General features: G+C 38.9%; 1 protein-coding gene across 5 annotated transcripts in view; it reads right to left on the reverse strand.

Moving 5' to 3' along the window:
- The window catches only part of TMTC2 (transmembrane O-mannosyltransferase targeting cadherins 2), a 320,399-nt gene that overhangs the window by 288,465 nt on the left and 8,098 nt on the right, over nt 1–23,836 (reverse strand). Inside the window, exon 1 of one of the 5 annotated variants that reach the window (XM_013947587.2) lies at nt 21,796–21,842. The exons of the other annotated variants lie outside the window; for them this stretch is intronic. The gene's annotated coding sequence lies outside the window, so the exon portion shown is untranslated. Of the gene's footprint in view, nt 1–21,795; nt 21,843–23,836 lie in introns of those variants that run through there. 5 annotated transcript variants of the gene reach the window in all.

Raw genomic sequence — 23,836 nt, forward strand, 5'->3', positions numbered from 1 at the left:
CATTTTTAAAGAAATTACTTTTCCCCTTTCACACCCAAACCTACTAAAGTGGCAAGTACTTACCCCAAATGTCAGAGTTCAACAATTCTAAGATTCATTTAATCACATAAACCTTTGATGTACTTCCTCAACTAAAATTGACTGTTTCCTCTGCAAGCCACAACTGCTCTGAAGCAATTGTGATACTACCACTACTCAAGATGTACTTGTAACTCAGAATAATCCAAGGAAGCCTAGCATGATGAGCAGGATAATATAAATCTCTTTGCTCAAGAACTATGTGAGGTTTCCTGAATCAAAGCAGATTTCATCAGAAAAATTGTGTTAATCTGCATAATAATTAAGATGAATTCATGCAGCTCTGCAAAATACTTTAAAGGTAATTAACATTCCAGCAGATCAGGTCCTCTTTCAGAAAAGGCTGTATTTTCCCTAACTTCAGAACAAAAATGGATTAGCTCTTCTGTTCAAATTGTATGTACTGCCCATTAGCATAGTACAAATGTGATTTCAAATCCATCCTACATTATTGGTAGTGACAAGTTACAACAATACTATCAAAACAGCAGAAACCTTGTAAAAAAAAAAAAAAGATATACACCCAGCATCAAGTTTCACAAAGCATTAACAAATCAATTAACAGTATCACAAAACAAAACAAAATTGGAAGGAAATACTACTATCATGTATCAAGGACACCAAGTCTCAAGTGACACAAATTATCTTCAGCTAACTAAGCTGGGAATACTGTCCCTTTAAAAATGTTTCTTTGTCTTTGGCCATAAAGCACTCTTCTATTCTATACTGACAATAGGATTAAAAGTGTACCTGGAGGTCAACTGGAAGCAAGAATTAGTGTTTATAAACAGGATATTCTCTTAAGCAATATTGTAATGAAGAAAGGGAAGGATTCTTTAACAGCAGAAACTGCTTTCATTGAGAAAGTGGTTCTGATACCAGTTTTACATATAAAGTGGTAAGAATACTCAAGAGAGCATAGAAAATCAGGGATTTATGTGGAACAAGAAAACCATACACTTAATTTGTTTATCCATGAAACCAGCTCATTTACATGCTCTCAAAAAATTCTTTCACTATGGAATATTAAACAAAATTTTCATAGACTATTTAAGACCATCCTCTCTCACGGTAAGGAAAGAAACAGGTTTGATTTACGCGTATTAACGTAACTACACAAATGTTGAAACTTTCATCATGCCCTGCACATAAAACTCCCAAAAGGAGTGAAATTATCTGCTCAGTTTTATTTTAAAAAGTGCTTTTCCTCTCTTAATTAAATTTCTCTCCTCTGTCCCACCTCGCCTCCAGGAAGCAGCAAGTAGGAATCAGCTGCTGCTACCACTAGTTTAGGCACACCTGTACCTAGCTGCTGCCAGCAGGGACGCCCAGGCATAATCAAGGACAAGCTCAGCCACCAAAAGCAAGTGTAGGGCAGGCGGAGAAGCCAGGGGAAGTCAGGCTGGCCTCCCAGTATCTGGTTTGGTTTTTGCTGCTGCAAAGGAAGACGCAGCGAACAGAGCCACCAACGTTGCTGACAACCTGGGCACCCGCCCAGCACACGTAACGCAGATGCTCAAGACGACAAGCTCAAACCCACTGTGAAGTTCGGGATGGGCTACGTTCGCGAGAGCATTCCTCAGGCTGTCCCTCACTATTAGTGCTGAACGATAAATCAAGGATACAAGTCACAATCACAGTCTTGGCTGCTAATTAATTAAGCAGCCACATGCAGCTTCCTCCCCTTCCCACCAACTGTGAAACTTAAAGGTTCAAGAGAAAGATGCTTATATAAAAAAGGCATCTTTGTCCTGCTCTATAACAACATGAACATCATTAATGTCAAGTGCATTCCTCATGCTATACGACAACCTTTCTTCTCCTTCATGACAGGACATGACAACTTAAAGCACTTTGCCTCTCCCCGTCTCTTCTGCCGCGCGCGTCCTTGCCCCTGTCCTCCCACAGCCAAAACCTCGGTACAAATCACATTCTCTACCACTTTACAGCTTCAATTTCTGGGCATGTACTTTTAGTTATTAAAAGATATAGAGCTACTGTCTTCACAAGAAACATGTGTTTTTTTTTTTTATTTTTCAAAAAAAGGGCAAAAAAAACAAAGAAAGTATCTTATGGCCATACAGTATCGTATAGGAATTCCTTTATAGGAAATCATTTCATAGCATTATCTGACAGAATGCTGGACAAGCAGGACACGCAGCCCAGTTGTTAAAATCACTCTGTTTCCATTCTACTGTCAACAAGAATTTATAGAAAGAATTGTTGACAAGAATTTATAGTAAGACTTTAAACCTGAATGAATAATCAAATTGCTTTGGGAGTCTCAGGTTTATGTTATCATACATGAATATATGAAAGGAATGGTAAAATAAATGTTATGTACTTGGTAGAGGGAATCCCGCATCCTCTGAAGAGAGATGGTCCCAAAACCGTAAAATTAAGTAGGCCATGCATTTGCACAGCTACCAAAAACAGCAGTGAAGTGGAAACAGAAAGATCACATTTATAGAGGAGATTGGTTGAATTTATAACCAAGAACATTAGATATGGAAGTATGGTTTAAAAAAAAAAAATACTGCAGGCAACTGTATCACAATACAAAGATGCATGCACAGCATGGCAATACACTTGAAAAGATTGCTCCGCTACTAGCTGGGTTCAGTTGTTCAGGGAGATCAAACCAAAGGCTATTGAAATTCAGGAAACTGATGTACTGCAGGTGAAGCCTTATCGCTATTTAAAAAGAAACACATTAGATAATGTTCAAATATATGTTCCCGCAGCATTTTTAACACTGCCTTATCGTTTAGTTTAGCCAACACAGCTTTTAAACAATAATAATATCTTCAAAAGTTATTATCTCTAAACTGTTAGAAAAAAAGACATTAAGAGTGTTTTCATTAACATTACAAACACACTGACAAAAACACTTTAATCAAAATTCTGTTGGAGGTACCACATATCAACTCAAGTTATTACAGTAACCACTGTGAACTATGCATTTCATAAACTTCAAATCAGCTTTTATACATGCACAAACATACGCAAAGACATACCAGAATAGCATCTGCACAGAACAGACTGTCTAGTCCAGTAACACCATCTTTGAAATTGGTCTTTACATATTTAATAGTTTTTCCTTAGGCAATCTATGTTGCAGAAAGTGGAGAAAAATGTAAGGAGCTTTGAGTAAGGAGCTTCAAAATACACCCAAAAGGCAGTAAGTATAAGTCAAGCTGCACTTCAGCTTCTTTGAAGATGGGTGTTCACTTGGATTTTATTCCTCTTTTGAATAGTAATTCAAGGATAATTTGTTCTTTCTCATACAGTATTATTGAGGCTTGTAGCTGTTTTGATAACATATGCTTGAGAAACAGCTGTGTCTCAGGCAAAGAGACTTTAATAACAACTCACTCCACAATGCCTGATTGTTCTGATGCAATTTTCTTTCTGCCATAGTGGTGGAAGAGATATGCCAGACTTCTTACACTGTACAGAGAAAGACAAGTCCAATGAGATACAAGCATACAACTGAAAGCTCTCAAGATGGAAACCTCATCAATTAAAAACAAACTGTTAAGGGCAATAAGCAGCTGCTAACCACTTTCACGAGGCAGAAGAATTGCATTATCCCACAGAGATCTCCTCACACTTACTACCCCTATATCCCCCTGCACCACCACTACCACCACCCCCCAGAAAAACAGTGCCTGTGCTGCTGTTTCAGATTTAATGTTTGGTTTGTTTGGTTTTTTCTCCTGTCAGAGTCTCAAACTCTACAAATCAGTAACTTCTCCAGCAATATTATCTGTAAGGCATAAATTCCTTTTTCACTATAGTTCAAGATTCAACTTCCTACTCCACTAGTTGAAGCAAGTAAAAAGCACAGCAACTTTTAAGAGTTTACTTGGCACTGCTTACTCTCCAATTTCCTTTTATTAGCTGCCAAGCATTTCAAAATTTAGCATGCAAGTTATATGGGCTCAATTAAATTCCTAAATTAGATCATGAACCTGAGATGTATGGAACACTTGTAATTCCAGCTTGAGTAGAAGAAAAGGGATTTATGCACCTTGGCGGATTTTTGGCCCTTAACCATTGTTAATTCAAAAAATGCAGGATCAAATCTTAAAAAGAATCTTATCCTTCTGTCAAAAGGCCTGTCACCACCTCCTTCCCTCCTCCCGATCATTCAAGTAAGACCAGTTTGTCTCAGAACACCCCAAGAGAGGCAGAAGAAGGGCCTGCAGAGGCCAGAATCATAGCGAAAAAGACAAAGGGGTTGAAATAACGGCACCCACTATCTCCAGCTGAGTACATGGTGGTATCACTGGCTAATTGATACAAAAGGTTTTCTAGGTCTGCTGCAGTCCTGCAAATTCAGTTGGAGATGATTCACAAAGGAGTTATCAAATGAGTGCTGACAGTCTTGTTTGCAAGATTTCATCCAAGCATCTTCCTCCCAATCTTACAAGTATGGTAATTGCTGCAGCCTCTGACATTTCCCAAGAAAAACAAATTAGACTTTAATGAAATAAGCAATCTCATTCCAACATACTAAGGCAGATTCACCCCTGCTTAATATTCTACAGCTAATACCAAGCATCCCCCAGAAGTCAACTGAGCCCAGCCAGATAACTCTTCCCCAATTTATTCAGGCATTCTTCTGCCTCTTGCTTCATGTCAGGACATATAGGTATACAAGTGAATGTATGTGTTCAATCATGACAAAACTATCTGTCCAACATGAGCAATGGGCTGTCAGTAACCAACGTGCTTGTATTTATTAATATGGCAAGAGAGCAACAATCTCACTGCTTGTTAGTTTTTAATCATAATTTAATTTTGCATTTTTGATTCCCAAACCCATCAACAAATATAACAAACTATTAATTAGGCTACAGTACCGTCATTTCAGAAAAATTAAATGAGACTATGAAACTGAAATAGGTGTAAACAGTCTACAGCAATTCTATATTGTATAGTTGCCTTGAAACAACACATTCCAGTTGATTCCTGATGAGAGTTTATTCCATTTGTTCACACTTCTTTTAAGTCCTTCAGACTTTGAAGGAAAAGAGGCATAGATTACAAAAGGAGGGACTTATATCCCTCCCTAGGCATCTCCTAGCCTTCAGACTAAAACTGGACTCAATTTTTGAGCAATTCCACAGCTCCATTAGAAGAGACAAGCTGATTTCTAAAGACTGAGTGCTAGCATTATAATTCATTATGATTTTTTTTCAAGATACAGTAGCGATATCACTTCACATCTATGCCTTCTCTCCCCTCTTTGTGTTAGGCAAGGCAAATGCATACAATTAATTTATTTGTCGCTTTCCTGGCAGCTAATTTAAGAGGACAGGAGAGGATTTTTTATTGTATTTGCCCTTTTTTTTAAGGCAGTGCACTTCTAAACAGCTTTCGGGTGCATTTATCTAAAACAATGAGGTCACAATGTTTTAAAAAGTGGATGCAACACTTAAGATTTTTATATGGATATTTTGAATCCTACCATGGCTCTTTTAGTGGCAAAAGAAGGAATGCAAAGAAAGCAAACAAACAAAAAAAACACTCTCCTAAGTGAGACTGCAATGGGAAAGCACATATTCCTAAAGGAAAATGCTGTTTTATCACATTCTCAAACAGCTTTATAAAACAAAGCCAGGCAGAATTAGCTATTATCCTTACTTGCAATGGGCTCTATATTTTGCACTCAAAAAGCTACTCAAAGGGGCAGAGAGGTCCCCAGTCTGACAATAGCCTGCTACCAGGTGGAAACAATTAAGGAAGGAAGCTCTCCTGCACTGTGCAAATTATTTACTAGCAATCCCCACAGAAGCTCATGCCATGAGCAAATTAAACCACAACACTTGCATCACATCTCTCTCTTCCTGCATGTCTAGGATAAGACAACCCTGTGAATTCTGCATGCTTCTGCAGAATATTATGATTTCTCTAATTTGTCATAATTGCAGCTATTTCTAAAAATCAAACCACCCTCTTCCTGCATCTGAAAGCTGGAATAAGGGGCATCTTTCTTTGCTGTAAACCAGCTTAACTAATTCTCTGTATTAGCTATATATTAACTTTTATCGGTCAAAACTCTAGCTCAGAGCTAATAGCACTGTTTTGCTCTCCCCTCCACCTTTTTTTATAATTTATGAAAGGTGAGGGGAGTAAGATAAAAGATGTCACTGATATTGTAAAGATACTTTTCTAGCCATCTTAAGTTGAAAAAAAAATTGGTATTCATATACACAGTATATACACAGCATCTGCAATAATACTGGTCTCTTCACTTTATCTTGCTACACGATAGTCTTCTAATAAAATATTACAGGCAAAGAAAGTCATTAACACACAAAGGCTATTCTGCATGTTTTTAGCCATTTTCTTGGTTATCTAAGCCATAAACTCTAAATCTACTCCTTACCACAAGATAACTGTTTCCAAGGGCTATTATTAATAAATATATGCTCAACTTAGAGGAGAGAATCCCATTCCACATGAAGAATAACTAGAAGTTTTAGACTTTTAATTTAAGCTACTTAACCATTATGAAAGGAAACAGAGGAGAGAAGTCTCTCTCCTAAGGAATTTCACTAAGCCCACAGGAGAGGCGCACTGGAAATACCTCAGGATCAGTCTGTCTGTGTTTCCTCTGAGCCGTGTGAGAGCCCCCATAACTTTTGACTAGATCATAATTTAGAAAAAGCCAAAGCTAAGCAAAATAAATCCTACTCATACTACTGGTGTGTCAGGCTAAAGTTTTCATCAGAAATGGGCTGCACAGCAAGATACCCAGTGCAGTTTTTGATAGTTTCAAAAGGAGCTTTGTGGCGCTGCTTGGCATCAACCATAAGATCCCATTTTTCCTCACATGGAAACAGGTAAAAACTCTGCCGAGACTGTTTTTAATACGTTTGAAAGTTTTCCTTTCATCTTAGAAGTTCCTGGTATTTGATTCCATTGAGGACCACCTACCCAAATATGCATCAAGAACAAACATCAGAAGGAAAAACATGAGATTCAGAGAGCCTCAAGCTGGGTTTCGTCTTTACTTAACATGATTTGCCATCAAATTTCCCAGTCTCAAAAATAAGGGAAAAGATCATTTCCTCTTTATTCCTCAGAAAAAGTGTGAGGGGGTGAAGATGGAGCATCTTGGTCTCACTGGAGATTGCTCGCTCCTGAGCCTTACAACGTTGTTCTGAATTAAATGCGAGAGGGAAAAGGACCAGTATTGGGGTCCACATCATTTCACCATGACAGCAGATATCCATTTGCTTCCTTCTTCTTCCCAGTGCGCAGAGCAGAAAAATATGTCCAAACGTCCCTAAGCCAGCACCAGTAACTGAAATAGAGATAGAAACTAATACTATACTCTATCAGATTTTCTAAGTACAAGGACAAAAGGAGAGAGGAATGAAAGTAATACCTCTCGCTACAAACAGCTAAAACAGGAACAAGACAGCTGTGAACAGGGCATGGGTGACAGCTCCTCCTTCTCCAAATGAAGACATGCGACACTGAAGGAGCAGTAAAAACGTAGTAGCAGGAAATGCAGCTGGGACACCCTCAACATGCAATCCTCTGCAAAGGCAAGCAAGCTTAGAGTCTGTGGAGGTCTTTAAGGCACCAGGAGAAAGAACCTACTTAAATGCTACAATTACCAAGATCCATAAAATAGGGGTTTCTTTTTCCTATTCCCCTGAGAAAGGAGATTGATGGAACTAAAATATAAATTAACCCTCCCTCCAAAACTTTAATAGGGGTCCTTGAATTTTACATCATCCCCAACAGTTTAACAGGGTCAGCCTTCTTCTGGGAATACGAATTGTTAGCAAAACTGTCAGCCCTATAACATAACCATTGTTTTATTTCCTTGGCAACAAAGGAAACTTTTAATGGAAAGAGATTTAAAGTATGGAGTGGACATTCCTCTCCAGACCGTAACCTTTTCCAATAGAGTCTAGTTACAACACATCTGCAGAATATCTCTTTTAGAAGGGATCTGAAAGACCAAACAGATCATAGGCAATTAAAAGCTTATATGACTCAGTTAAAAGCACTACATTCCTCTGAAACCAGTAGCTCGCCTCCTGGTTCCTCTGCCCACCTATTTAGAAGATCAGCACAGAGGAGCTAGGGAGAAGTGTCTCGCACAGAGCACCGAATATGAAGCAACGTTTGAAAAATGCAACTTATCCTGCTTACACACATCTTTGCTGTGGGAACACCCACCCTGAAGCACAGGTATACAATTGGTTTTCTCCATCTGCGCATTCGATTGGCATGTCTGAATGTATAAAGCTAGCAATAATGCTTAGCCTGCTGTCTTGCTAGATTAAAAAAAAGAGAGAGAGAGAGAGAGAGAGAGAGAGAGAGAGAAAGGAAGGAGATGCTCCAGAAAGACTGATCTGATTAATACATACACATATGTATTCAACTATTAACGAAAGTACTTTAAAAAGTAATCAGATCTCTCCAGGCATTGCACTTTCAGTAGTAACGCTCGCCAACCCAAAATTAAAATCAGTACAAAGAAGAAATATCTGAGTACTATCTCAAAAGGAGTAAATGCCTGGAGTTGAGAGGAAAGAAGTTATTCCCCTTGAAGTATTTGCTAGTAAATTTGCATCCATTACAGCCAGCAGTGTCCAGCTGCATCAATGCAAGGACGCAGGCAAAGACGTCTGACCAACAGCACTTTTACTTCATTTTTTCCAGTGTCATTTTCAAAACTATTGTGGAAAAATGGGAATCACAAGTTAGTTCTTTTGCAATACATGGGAAGAGTCTAGGGGATGTACAAAAAATAAAAAACAATGCAACACAATTGAAAAGATCTGGATAAACTGAACAGCCAGAACAGGGAAAATGTCTATGGAATATCAGAATGGAACCAGGAAGTAAAGCTTTTGAGAAGCTGCTTTTTAAGGAGGCTAAAAGACCTTCTTCCCCACTCTACACTATCTCCCCAAACACTAAAAGAATGTAACCATTTAAAAGTTTCGCAAAAGACCATATTCTTTTTTTTTTTTTTTTTTTTTTTTTTTAAGAATATTACAAACTGGAACCCCTCAAAGTAGCCCTGGATTAGGGGATATAAATCAGTGACCCTGGGAGGAGGAGGAGGAGGAGGAGGAGGAGGAGGAGGAGGAGGAGGAGGAGGAGGAGAGACTCACTGGCACAGCAAAGAGAAGCTGGATGAGGCTGACTAAAGAATAGATAATGGTCAAAGGAAGATTTGATTTTACTGCCCATCCAACACTCTCACCATGACACTATGAGGCACACTGGAAGTAGCACACACTGTCTTTTGTCAAAGTCCACACTGGAGTCAATGGCTCAGTAAAGCCCTTTTCAAATATGGAGGGAAAGGGATTCAACCACTGAATTCATATTGTCTCCTGTCTTACCGTTTTTTGGAGATGAAAAGAGAAAGAAAGGGATAAATGATGGAGATGCCCTTTCCAACACATAAATCCACATTTCTGACTGTTTTTAAAAGATGGGAAAAGAACAGACAAATTAAGTTTATTAATGGAAAGCCAAGAGACGCACAAAGAAATGAATAATCACAAAGAGCTCTGTTTCATTTTGCTTTCTAAACACTTTGGCATGACATTTGGTATCCATAAAACATCTTCGTGCAGAAAGCACTTATGTACAAATTCTTACACAGTGTCATCAGTTCAGGCAACTATAAGCTGGTTTCCATGCCACATTTGGTGTTCGGATCCTCCCAATCGGCTATATGCAGCAAGAAGGGAGCGCGGGTGCTTGAAGTCCCTGTGAGCAAGGCTTGAGGTCCTCTGCCTGCTGCCTTCCCTTGGCAGCGTCCTGGAACACCACCACCAGCATCAGGACAGAGAGTAACGTTTTTTAAAACAAACTAAGTGCTTTCAAAGCTTAAAACAACATTTTACAAAGGGATTTCTGACATCTCATGGAAGCTTTGAAACCAACCATCTATCACCTGCATAATAACAATGCCACAACCTTGATATTTTGATAATGGGGGAAAAAAAGGGGGGGGGAGGGATATATATATATATATTTTTAATCTCATGACCTCACAAGACCGTTCATAAATACATATATAAATCTTTTACCTGTACACTTCAGGAATTATGCTGGGACTAATACCAAATGTTAGCAGGTTGGAGGGAGCTTGCCAAAGTTCAGCTTCTCAAATTAAAGAAAAGTTTCCATACGTTGAAATAACAAATGATAACCTTCTTATTTTCATTCTACATTTCTAGGCATTAAAGAAAGTTACTGTTAAACAAAGTGGTATGAAGTTCTGGAAAAGGAAAATCAGCACTACCATCCTTAAAAATTACTTTAAGAGGTCTCAACACACCAAACTCAAATGCTAAAACTATTTTAATCTACCTAGCAGAGTTCAACATGATGTCAAAATGAAAAGAGAAAGCAGATTGAGCTAATAAAAATTAATCCAGATTAATTTAGAATGAGAACATTAGTTTTTTACCCATAGGAAAACAAACAGTTTTAACAGAAAACATGTTTAAAAATGGAAGCAGTTAATCTGGGGGTATATGTTCAAACTGTCTATCAGTATATAGGGAATGTTTTAATCATCTGAAATGACCCCCACCCTCCTCACACTGCAGTTTATGCATGAAGCCATTTCCAAATCAGCTCATTCTTAAAGCCAGAGTTTAAAATTCATAACCATGAAGCAAGATCATCAATAATCATCACTGGAATGAAAAAAGCACATTGTAAATACAGGCGGTGGCTTGTAGGAAAAGAACTGAAACAACTATAGAGCACAGTTGCTAAGCATAGATAGTTCATAAATCCATCATAAAGCAAAAAAACAAAATCAGATGAACTTTTACAAGACAAATGTTTACTTCAGGGATGGTGAGACATCGTTTGTAATACAAGATGTTCCACCAAGCTTGCCCACCAGCCCCGAATTACACAGGACCAGCTTGGCAGCTCAACTCTTTTCGCCTCGTTGCCGGCCCCCAGCTCTGCCCCACACATCCACCGAGGACGCTTTTTGCAGCGCATCACTAAAACACGGGCTGCAGGTCCCAATCCAATTTGGGCACAACCTGTCCCACAAACACGTCGTTTCTCCTTGCAGCGCTGAGGAAGGGGGACGCGATCACAAGGAACTGCTTGCAGCACAACATCGTTAATCCCACGTCACCCTTGGGGGCATCGCAGGGACCTGTGCTGGGGGCGGGATGGCTATCACTCATCCCCCGAAAACAAATCCCCAGCCTTCACTTATCTGACACAGGGCAAGGGCACGCGTTGCTCTTATCTCTGTCAGCTCAGCAGGGGTCAGGGCCAGGTCTCTGGCACCCCTGCAGCTTTGCTGAGGCCAGAGGAAGCAAAGGAAACTCAGACAGCTGCTGCAGGATTACACGAGCAAAGCAGGCAGGGGCGGAAAAGCCAGGAGCCTCTATCAAGGCCATTATTCCCACCCTTCAGCAAGCGCCCACAGAAAAGCCAGCCTGCCCACGGGACCGCTGCAGCGATGCTCTGAACCAAAAGGGAGCCCTGCTTTCTCGCAACAGTGAGACTCCCATGGATCTGCCCCTCCAGCAAACCCGGGGAGGGTGTCCTGCAGCTGTAAAATTCACGAGTAGCATGCCTTTATATAAGCACCTTGGCTATTACTTTTCCATTTTACCTTCCCTTAGGATTCAGGAACTTCATGTAATATAGAAGAGACACTGTTACTGGTGTTCACCAACATAAAATCCTGACACTTGTCCTTACCAAGGAGTTATGTATGCAAGAGGCAGCAAGTTACATGAATCATAAGAAGCAACAAAAAGATCAGATTCAGAAAACTGAATAACATTTAATGAATGCAATCCATCAGCGAAAATGCTGTTCTGCAAGACACTGTACAAATGCAAAGCGGCTTCTGCTGTAGATCACAGAAGCTGTGATCCAAGCGTGAGGTGGTAGAGAACAAGTGGATATGGACAAAGCAAACAACAAAACAAAACGGGAGGAAAAACAGAGCAAATTTAATATTTAATGTCAATTTAATATTGACATGCAGGAAGATTAGTTGAGCTTGCATTGCTTTCACAGTTCATGGTCTATGATGAAACAAAATGATTTTTGTTTCCTACATTTCTTTCTGCTAGCTTTTTGTTTGTTTGTTTGAATATGACACTGTTTTTCCTAGTACTGGATGACTAGGACTGGCAAAATAGTAAAAAAAACTAACTGAAGAAAATAATGTTAAGCAACTGAAAGGAAAATGGCTGTGAAAAAGTCCGTTTCAAAAATATTCATAAAATCATCTATTTAACTACAACTATAGGCAGGTCTTTGTTAAAGGTATAGATATTATTCTATAAATCAGTGTATTAGCACAACTCTGAATACATCATTCTAAAGACTTACAACTCCTCCTCAGGCAAATTCACAGAAGATTAAGCCTGACACTGTTGATTGTTCCAAGGTTAAAAACGTAACAAATATGTATTAGTTTGACCACTGCATTTTGGATCTTCATACATCAGTGATGTAAGAAATATGACTACTTTCAGAAAGTACTAATTCCCCCTTTCTCCTAAAGATAGGTACAAGGAAGAAACAAAATAACAGTTTTCCAACAACCTTCTGAAACATGAAGTGAAAATTAAGAAAGAGATTCAGAAACTTTATGAGGAAAAAAAAAGTCCTTTGTTAAATGCAATTATTTGATTGTAGTAGTCATTCCTTTAATTATGGTTGATGAAAAGCATTACATGTAATTTGTTTTCCTGCACCAATGTTCCAGTTATAGATTTCCATTACCTCATCAATACCCACAGCATTAAGTATTCAGAAGTAAAACAGGAACAAAAATCTCAGTCTATGTTCCTAAAAAATAAGACAGTCATACCAATGTTTAGGTTTATATAAGCAATCCTACTAAGTAAAACAAATATTGGAAAGGGGTAGATATGGGTTTTTTTTCAGAATAACAGCCTGTACTGCAAGCACGTTAGGACCGGGGCAATGTATATTTGTACAGTCTCCCAGATAATGGAGACAACTCTAGAAAGATCTGACTGCTCCAAAACTTATGTTACAACAATACATTAGAAAGGCTGTAGTTTATGATTTTGAACCACCCATTTTGCAGACAAGTCATTTGCTGACATCGTCCTGGTACTGAGCTCCACCTCAACTTTCTGGCTACATTTGCACTGAAGAGAAAGCCACAACTCTAGCATATGCCAGAAAGATTTTAATCTGAGTAATTCAGACATTAGAAGGAGCAAAAATACAATGATGTGCTTCAGTTCAGACTCTGGAATTTATTTGGACCACAGAGGAACTCAAAAGCGTGCACTGCCTATACTTCAGCCCTTATCACAGATGATTTGGTGCTTTTAGTTCTCTTTTAGGTTGGAGAGAGGGTGCGGTTGTCCCTCATGTTTGCCTGGTCTCCAAAACTGCACTTAAATCCCCTTGAAAATAGAGTATTATTGCCACATGGATTTAAGATAGCTAACTCCAGACCAAAGCTAGTTATGAAATCATGCAGAGAAAAGCATTAGCATTCCTGAATGGTCACAATATGTTTTACTTTCATGTATAATAGTTCTTATTAGCCTGTTGAATATTGCTATTATATAACTACCACTCGAATAGGCTCCATAATATTAGCTCAACCAATAGCTGTGGTGACAGCAGTATTGCCAAGTCTCCACATAACTTTCTCTGTAATTATTTGCTCATATGTGTAAGCAGAAAGCTTCCATACCATTTTAGGACCAGTTCTGTCACTAGGCAAAAGCTGGATCTCAAACTCAATGCACAGAATATGGACGTGATAAGAACTGCTGTATCAGCTGAAGGTGAACGCAGGCCATGGCCATAAACAGTTCTAAAGAGATGATCCTAAGAAAAGGACTATATTAAATAAATAAATAACACACAACAAGAAAAAAAAAATCACAGTGTATTTTCTTCCAGCTTCAGGCTCAGAGAGGGAGATATATGAACCAGCAAGTGGAGGGGAAAACTATCACTATTCTGTTTTTCATGATAAACTGATAATACTCTGCCTACATAGAGCATTTCTACAAAGCTCATGCTAGCATCAAAATTCCAGGGAGTTTTGCAAAACTCTACCAGCACACAGGACACAAAATCATGAAGTCAAGGAAACGCAGGAATTTTTTAAAGCTTCGTTCAATGTTCTTAAGGGCATCCACTGAAGATTTCAGTAAAACTCCACACTGAGTTGGTCTCAGAATACATTAGCTGCGGCTATGTTTCCATTTTCAGACCACAAGTCTTGGAGGCCTGAGAGTATAATATGTCTTTACAAATCACCTCTTCTTTAATGTAAAAATTAAGTTTTCCTTTGCCCTTTAAGGTAGGTTAGGAAAGGAGAAGACAAAGTCCAAAAAGAAAGAGAAGAGCTTATTTACCTGGTATTAAAGACGTATATAACAATAACTTAAGCACACAAAGGGAAAAGAGTACTTGTTTAATTCATAACACATTTAATCTAATAATGGGATGATAAATGAGTGCCACATGCTGTGCAATGCTATGTTTGAAATTCAGTCAGCTCCCATGTTGAGAGGGATTTTAAAACTTCTTCCGAGTAAAGCATTCAAAGCACAAGGCACAGTGCCATTTTCCAAAAGTTTCTATAGCCTTATATCATGAAGTATTTCTTCACATAGCCCTAAAAATAGTATTGTCTCTGCTGATAGTTCAGTTTGGCCTTCCATCCAAACCACTATTGCCAAGACCAGGTTTGAATCTAGCGCTTCATTAGCCACACAGCAGCCTTGGCAAGAAGCAGCTAAAAGCAACAAGGCTTTGCATCATTACTGTCTGTCCCAAACCAGGACTCAGCGTAAGGAATAGCCAAACAAGGCAGCCACAAAACCATAGCTTCTACAGCAATCTAACTTTTGCACAGTAACAGTCAGGCCTCTGTCTTCAGCCACATTGTTTTATCCATTTTCTTTTCCAAAGTAATTTATCTCTCTCTTTTAGTCTACATTGTGTCTTTCTCATTGAATGGGCCAAACCCTATTAACTAAACCATCGCTCATTTTTCCTACTTTGGTTCCAGCGTCTGTTTTCTGTATATGTCTTATTAGCTTTCCACTGTAGGAAATGTGAGAGGGGAAAGCCACCCAGGCAGACAAAGAAACAGAACAGGTTAGAAGAGCAAGCCAAAAACTCGTGGAAGGCGAGAGTGGAATCAAAGGGAAACTCCCAGGACAGGCTTCACTGGCACCATCTGATCAGATTATCAGCACCAATTGCTCATCACGACTTAAAACACTAGTGGTTGCCCCTTTCAGACCTGCTGGCTGTGCTGAGAAAGAGATCAATCTCAGAAGGGTTTCAGCAAAGCAAGCCACCTTGGCTTGAGCAGTTTGACCCAGCCTGGCTCACTTCAGCAGGAACAGATGAGACTGCCAAATCGAGGACTAACATCTCGTTCAGTGAATGAAGTAGCAGCATTCACACACTGAGGTCAATAGTCCTCTCGATCTGTACGCTGTTTGGATCCTCTGCATCCCACTCTCACAACTCTCTCATTTCACCCATCTCTGGTATGCCTTCCATCTTGTTGTCTTCTTTCTCCAGACCTTTTCTCAGTTTCACCCTAACTTCAGTGACTTTCATACCTGCAAAAGAAAACACACTAATACCCAGGATCACTCTGCATATGTTCTGGTTTTTTCATTGCTCTTCTCACTCCTTTCAGTCTGAAGCTCCTTGGGGCAGAAACTCTTTTCTCAAATGCTCCTGAAGCACCACTCCCTACACTGTGGGATAATATAAATGAAGTGGATGGAACAGCATCAGTATCTTATCAGAATGAAACCACAATCCCTCAAACCATAAGGACTACAAATACGGAATGAGAAGCAAGAAAGCATTTGCTCCAGACACCTGTGCACACAAACTGAGGAGCTTTGTTCCAGCTCTGAGTTTCCTATTGCCTTGCCACTTCACCTTTTTTGCACTTGCCCTCTACACCAGTAGAGTACCAGTTTTTGTGCCTGTTCCCCAACCACGACAGGACTGCACAACCCACAAGATAATGGAGCCAATGCGTTCTCCTCCACTCTCCAGAAATACAGGCAGTATTAGTCCACAACCTGGAGAAGAGACCTGGAGAAGGTTGTGTACCACCTGTAAGAAGAGACAGCAAAGACAAAGGAAAAGTTACACCCTGAACCTGTAATTTCACCAGTGGGGAGATAGTCCTTCCATCACTAGCATTTAAAGTCCTGCACAGAGAAAAAAGAGCCTCAACAGTATGCCAAAATGAAATCCTTTAGAACGAAGAACAGTTATTATTTCCTCAAGATCTCAGTGTTTCTCTCTTTATGCAAGTTCATCTTACAATAGAGCAGGTTATGATTAAATGAGAATTAAGCCGCAGCTTTTCAGTACACACTAGATAAAATGGGTGAACACACACAAAGGGCACCTGATAGCATTATCTGCACACACACTATTGTGTAACTGTTTCCACAGACTCCCATGAAACTTCATGCTAATTTTCAGTTGTGTATGTGTTATGAAATGTAAACTAGGACTCCCTCAAAAACCTGGAAAATTGCACTTATCTAACTCTCACAGGATTAAGGGGGCAGTAGTTCAAATAGCATTTTTAGCCAAGAAACATGAAGCTGGACTCTGCAAAGATGTTCTGCACAAAGAGACAGAGAGATCTGTTAAAGTATGTGAGAGTTGTTTTGCTGTACAAACAGCTCCAAATCAAATTTGCAAACAGGTGAAACATCTGGAAGGGAGAGGATCAGCTGGTAAGAACTGTCAAAGTTATCATAAAACCCAAAGTTTTTTTTCTTTACCAAGAGTGATATGAAATTAAGTAGTTAATATAAACGAAGATTACAACAGCTGACATATCAAATACTGCATAAGTCCTACTATTCAGTAGCAGACTGGGGGTTTTTTTTGGCCTGTAATCTCTATTTTATCTCCTTGCCCCTCCAAAAGAAAGTTTCTCCCAATACTGAGTTCTTCTGAATAATGAAACATAATAATGATACTAATTCCTTATATGCATTTGTGCCAAAAAATATAAAATAAAAATATATTACAAGAACAAGCATAGCCCATAAACTTTTTCACTGCTTCATTATTTAGGACCAACCAAGCGTTTTATGAATTGTAGTTATTTATGAAGTTCTATATACTCTGTGTTTCTTTTTGCCCAAAAGGTTCATCTACTTCCTCACTCTGGCTCTCCACCATACAATGGCAAGACAGGTCAAACTTCAAACCGCATCGCAAGGGTCTTATTCTTGTATTCGTGCAGGCCCTCCATCCTGCAAACACTTAGCCATGTGTTTAACTATGCATACAAGTAGTTTCACTGAACTCATTCATGAAATTCTAGCCCTATTTAAATTGCCATAGGTTTTACCATTGGCTCCAGTTGGACCAAGGTTTCATCTAATGGGACTATTTACATCTGAAAAGCTGAACGCATGTCCAAGCATTTGTAAAACTGAAGGCTTAGCTGCAAACCTGAGGCCTATGCTGCCATTTTATCTTTCTTGCTTACATCTGGGAGCTACAAAGAGGTTTGCCTTTATCTTGGCCTTAACTAAGTTAGGATACAATAAACAGACCAGCACTAAAGCAGATTATTAGGTCATATTTTTCTTCCTTCTTCTATATTACTAAGTGAACCATTCATCCTCTCCAATGTGCTTATTTTTCCATTCCAATAAGCACTACTTAGTTAATGCATAATCATCTAGGCACATCCAGTGATTTTGCTTAGCTGCTACCTTCACCTGTTCATTTATACTTTAAGTAAAGCAATAAATTTCAGGCAGATACAAGAGACATACAGAAAATTAGATTAGTTAGCTGCAGTTTTCTTTCTTTAATTACAACAGCAGCAATATTCAACCAATCTAAATTGAACTCAATTAAATCAAGGTTTAGTCAATTCCTGAAGCAACAGCTGAAATATAATCTCTGTACTTGCTTACTCATTTAAACTTTTATTTAAAATGGATAGAGTTAGGTGACCCAAGTACCTAACTTCTAACCTTCAGCAGAAAAAAGAAACCCCCAAATAATCGCAAACTCAACACAGATCCTTTGCTGCAGGAAGTGTAACTGTAGAAGTAATTGCTGTACAAGAGTTTCTGCCGAAGTTTAGAACAATAACTAAAAAGACAAAGACTTTTTGGACAGAAAAAAAAGCTACTAGGTTTTTTTATATTATCACACTCCTTAATATATTTATGAACTTAGAGTTTCCCGAGTGCATAACTTGTCATTAATTTAATCACTCTATTGGAAGATTCACAAGTTAGAATTCATCCCTCCACTCACTCCACCACCTGCACTGCCAGTGCAGACATAAAATAGCACCAGAAGTACAGCTAAGATGAAAAAAAAAAAAATCTGTTATATCCCCATCTAAATACGCATATTAAAAGCAACTTCCCAGGTATGACTAGGGTTCTTCTGCTCTTTACAATACAAAATTCCACACGGTAAACACAGTCTTCCTTGAGCAGCTTATTCTACAAGTGTGTTCATTTACCCTTGGCAAACGGCTAACTGGCATGATTTCAGGTTTATGCTACGAATTATCACATATCTGCTCTTCCTTAACAGGACTGTGTTCTGCTACCTCATGCGTTTTGAGTAGGATTTTAGTCCATGAAAAAAAATAGGATGGGAAACAAATACCAGAGTCTCTTCTCAGCCTCATAATACAATATATCAAGTATGAAGTTCTGCATTTTATACCCTACTCTACACACAGATGTTTCCCCATGATTTCTTATCTTAAAGGAGGTATGCAAAATAAAGTGTTCTCAGTGCAGTTGCTCAAGCAAAAATATTCAGCAATCGCTCCCACTGTGCTACACAATGAACAGATGTCCCTACACCCTTACCCACACTAAAAAGATCAAGCACAAGTTATACTTTTAAGCAGTATTTAAATTATGCTAGACCGAAGAAAATTTCCTCAATAAACTGATTTTAATCCCACCTATTAGTGAAAATCCCAGGTAATTTAAATTTTTCTTCCATACTTGCAGAAAAACAAGAAATATGCATCAATAACATACTGTTTATGCAGGAACTCTGTAAGTCTTTCTGTATTTATATTTACCTGTGTATTACTTCTTCATTTGCATGCTTTAGATTCACTTCACTTATTTTGAAAGAAACAGCATTGTAACATTTTGGGCTTCAGTGGTAAGAAACTGAGTTTTAAACTTTTTGCTGCAAAATAAGCTCACATACTTTTTCACGCCATTAACAATTATTTATCGTTTAGCACAGCGTGAACATAAACTGAAATTCCTTGTCTATAATAAGCTACGATACAGGAACCAGCACCAAAACCTACAAAGTAGAGTCAGCAAGATGTTCAGAACAAGGCAAGCACAGGGCCAAGTAGGTAAATTTAAATATCACACACAGCATGTGGTTTCTGGAAAGTGTGCAAATACAGGGTGGTACCTTGCTTCAAGCTACTGCGTCAGACCCTTTCAAGATATTTATATCACCATGGTACCTGCAGATCTGCAGGTCCAATTTTCCTGCTTAGACAAGCTTCGTTCTCTGAAACCGAGCCCAAGAAGCACCAAGATCTACAGCAGTGCGAAGGGGGACAACCCCCCCTCTCTCCCTGCAAAACTAGCTGGATTTCCTAAACATCAAGTCAACAGCTGAGAACGGCAGCAGGTCAAGCACGTATCTTCATGTCAGATGGACAAAACACTACACGTATTCCTGTACAGTAGGTATTTTTATCATTTTTCAGAAGAGTAAAATATTAAATATGAATACTCATTAGCATTACAAACTATTAGATTAGGCATACACCACACAATCAGGTGCAAGCCAGTATTAACCTTAAGGACTTTCCTTTGCCTCACAAGATCCTTTCCTCACCCAGGCACTCTCCCACCCCCTAAATCATCTGACCCTTTAAGTATTTTGAGAAAGGATCGCATATAATGATTGAAACTGGAACATTTAGAAAAGATGAAAGAAAGAGCTGACTGTCCCCTAGAGGAGAAGAGTTTCCTGCAAAAATCACTCTCACAGGTTCCTTGTACCTCTGCAAATCCATTTGGTTTGGTTATAAACATCTACTTTTTGTTAATATCCTTACATTATTTTCTTTGTCAAGTGCTAAAAGCAGGCTCTAAATTGCAGAGGACAAACTAGCTTACTACTTCATGAACATGTAAGCTGTCCTTAGCGTTTTAACTCTCTCCCTGCCAGGCAGGAAGCTCCCATGACCTCTGTCCATCATAAATCAAGGCAATTCAGGGTTCCATTTTGAATGCGTACAAACCTACTCATTCAGTGTTAATTAAAACAGTGTGGTTAAAAGAGTTAGAGACAAAACTTTAAAAAAAGAGTAAAATCCTATAGCAAATTAAACTCAAGAGAAACAGCAACCAAGCTCCTCTGGGTAAGCAAACATCTAGCGGTCCTATGGAAAGAGGAAAGTACATAAAGGAACTGCCATTAAACCTCCCTTCTTTAAGCCCAGAGGCATCATTTTAAAATAACACCCAGATGCCCTTATCAAAGCTTGAGTCATGTTGAACCAGCCAGTGTAATATGCATACTAAAGACATGATTTCTGCTGCCAAGAGCTTGCAAGCACATTAGGAGCAGAAACAGTGCAGGAGGAAACAGCAGCAGCAGGAGATGTAATGACTCGCACGGTAGCTTGGGGCACATCCAGATATGCAACCCCAAGCCTGAACTGGTGAATAAGGCTTTCATCTGGGGCTCCACCTGCCAGCGATAATCTATATGCCATGAAACGGCGATCAGCGCTCTGCAACACTAACTAAAGCTGTGTGGCGCTGATGCGGAGCCCACTGGAGCAAGCGTTTCAAAGCACAGGAAGAGCATGAATACGTCTGGCAGCAAAAAGCAGTGTAGACAGAATTCTGGAGTGACTCAATTTGCTTTTTGCTCTTCTAACATGAGGAAAACAATATAAGGAACTATTTTCTTTAAGGCCTTTCCCCATATTTAAGCTCCTCTTCTTAAAAAAAAAAAAGTACATCTTCAGAGTTCTCCAGAAGCAGGAGATTTATTAAAAAGAAATACCACCCTTTTTAATAATCCAAGTGAGTTACACATAAGGGATGAGTAATGTACTATGAAATGGAGTAGATCATAAAGCTATGTCTTTTCCACACAAAGATGACAAAATTTATTCAGGTATAGTGGTGTTACAAAGCAGCTTTAAAGAACTGCTTCTTTTATAAACAGAAAGCTGCTACACACAAGAATGCCATTTTATTTGATTAAAATTTTTCATCATTCTCTTCATACTTGTTCTTTTTGCAAGCACTATTTATACAGCCATGTAGCATTTAAATTATTTTTTGGCACTGGAATCTTAATTCAGATCAAAGTGCTTTTAAAAAAGCCTAAGGTTTCTTCTGTTTTAATTATAAAAATGTAGAAGATCAGAAGTTTAATTAAAAACAATTCTTTTTAAAAAGAAATCTTTCTTCTGCAACTAACATTAATTTTGCAAGACCTATTTTCCCTTTTCCTCTTGGAAAAAAGACAACAACATTTTAAAGTTTCTGCAAGTATGACTGAAATTGTTTGGGGAAAACGAAGCACATATATACATACACTGAAGCTTCATGAAATTTATTACAAGGAACTGCTTGTTATAATTCAAGATTTTCCAATAAGAAAAATATACAGATAGATGCATACCATACATAGAAGGATCTTCCCAGGAACCATATAATGTTTTCTGGCAGGGAGGGAGCGTGGAAGGGCAGAGAAAGGATGGCAGAAACAGTACAATCTTGCTGGAGACACACAAAGCAAACTTCCACACTTGGCTCCACAAACAATTTCAAAGAGTTGCCCAAGATGATTCACTGGTGAAATTCTGGTATCAAAGACACCCAGGCCAACACAGAGTCTTGATCCAAGATGTAAATATTTTTCATATTTCAGTGGTATCTGGAGGGCTGATGTTTAACACACAAAATAAAAAGATTAACAGTTTCTTAAGATATTCCCTCACTTCTGAGGCTCATTTCTTCTTCATCTTGTAATCAAAATAATTAAAACAATCAAAGCTGCTGCCACATTAAGCTACAGTCACATCAAATAAATATAGCATCAAGCACAAGAGAAGGCATGATTGCACCTTCATGTTCACACAATTGCTGGAAATCAGAGGATGTGAGGTGGCACAGTATTCCTCTGAATATTTTTTTTTATTTGAAAAGAAAAAGTCTCTTTTAAATAGATTATGAAGCATGAAAGAGTATATAACAGAACTCTCATAACCAACAGGACAACATCTACAAGTCAATTCACACACTCAAAGTCCCACTGAAGCCAGTACCACTCCTTCTACTTAGGTAAGAAAAATCCCCTGTGTTATTTGGGGTTGGGAAAGCTATTCCAGTTGCTGGACGGGTGACTGTGAGCATCTCATCTGAATTTATATCAGAACCTAATTCCCTTCTCAAAGTAGCACAGTACAAGCCCACTCAAACAAAAGATCCAGCCAAATATAACTGATCCCAACCCATGAATATTGTTCACACTGTAAAATAAATCAAGAACATTCAGATGCTATCGTAGTGCTACAAAATCGTAAGAAAAGGCTAAAAGCATGAAAAGGAGCAGTCTGCAGAAGAGAAACGACACAGTGCTAAACAGCCTGTAAAAGCACATGCATAGCATGCTTTAAAAAGAAGACTTCCAGTGTATTACTTAACATGCTGCTTTGCATGGTGGTTAGCAAGATCCTCCTGCTCTCTCTGTGGCCCACCAACAAAAACACATTCTGCAAATGATAGAACCAAACCACACACACACACACACACACACACATACACGAGAAAAAGTCAAAATTCCCAGAAGTGACTGATTTTCAGAATGAACTCCCACTTTAAGCTTTCATGTAAGGCACCTGGAACAAATTAGTCACTTGGGGAAAAAAACTGTTCTGGGTTAGCAGTTCTAGCTCTCCCCATGCTTCCTCCCAGATGGTGACCTCTTACTTCATAACCTAGCAAACAGCATCTTTCATTTCAAAGCAACTACTAAAAGCCTGTCAAATGCACAGATGTGAATATACAAAGAACTGCAGTTAGGTAACTCGCACTCTCATTGACAACACAGCAATTTGAACGGAGTATGCTAAAAACACACTTCACGAACATGCCACACTAGAAGCCAGGCAGGCACAGGAACCATGGCAAGATTCGCGGTTCTAAAACAGATACCAGACTCCTGCTGAATATTTAAAACTTTAAATTATGACAGGTGCAGACCACCTCTGTCTCGCTCCAGAGGCAACTTAAGCCCACTTTTGCTGCCCTCCCCCCCCCCCGATTCCTGTCTCCTTGTGAAGTCTTTCATTTCTTCTCTTACTGGAAACTGGACGAAGCCATATGAAGGGACTCTTTGATAGAACAATTTGATTTTGGTTGGGTGAATTTTGGAGGAGTTGGGTTTTTTTTAAACCATGATACCCCACAGCAAGGAGCACGGCCAGCCCTTATGTACAGACAGGCTTATTTCCTGGAATCAGTGCTAATTCTTAAAGATCTTTATAATGGACAACATCCATTTTCTTGGCGAAGGGGAAGGTCTCCACTTAGTAATTCTACCAGCTTTAAAAGCACTGAAAATACCAACTCCAGGAAATGATTTTCAGGAGGGAGTTCTTAGTGCTTTACTCAAACACCAGAACTCCGGGCTTTTTGAACACCAAAGTAAGTAATTATTA

The sequence above is a fragment of the Apteryx mantelli genome, chromosome 1 (assembly GCF_036417845.1).
Source record: "Apteryx mantelli isolate bAptMan1 chromosome 1, bAptMan1.hap1, whole genome shotgun sequence".
In the NCBI taxonomy this organism is placed as follows: Eukaryota; Metazoa; Chordata; class Aves; order Apterygiformes; family Apterygidae; genus Apteryx; species Apteryx mantelli.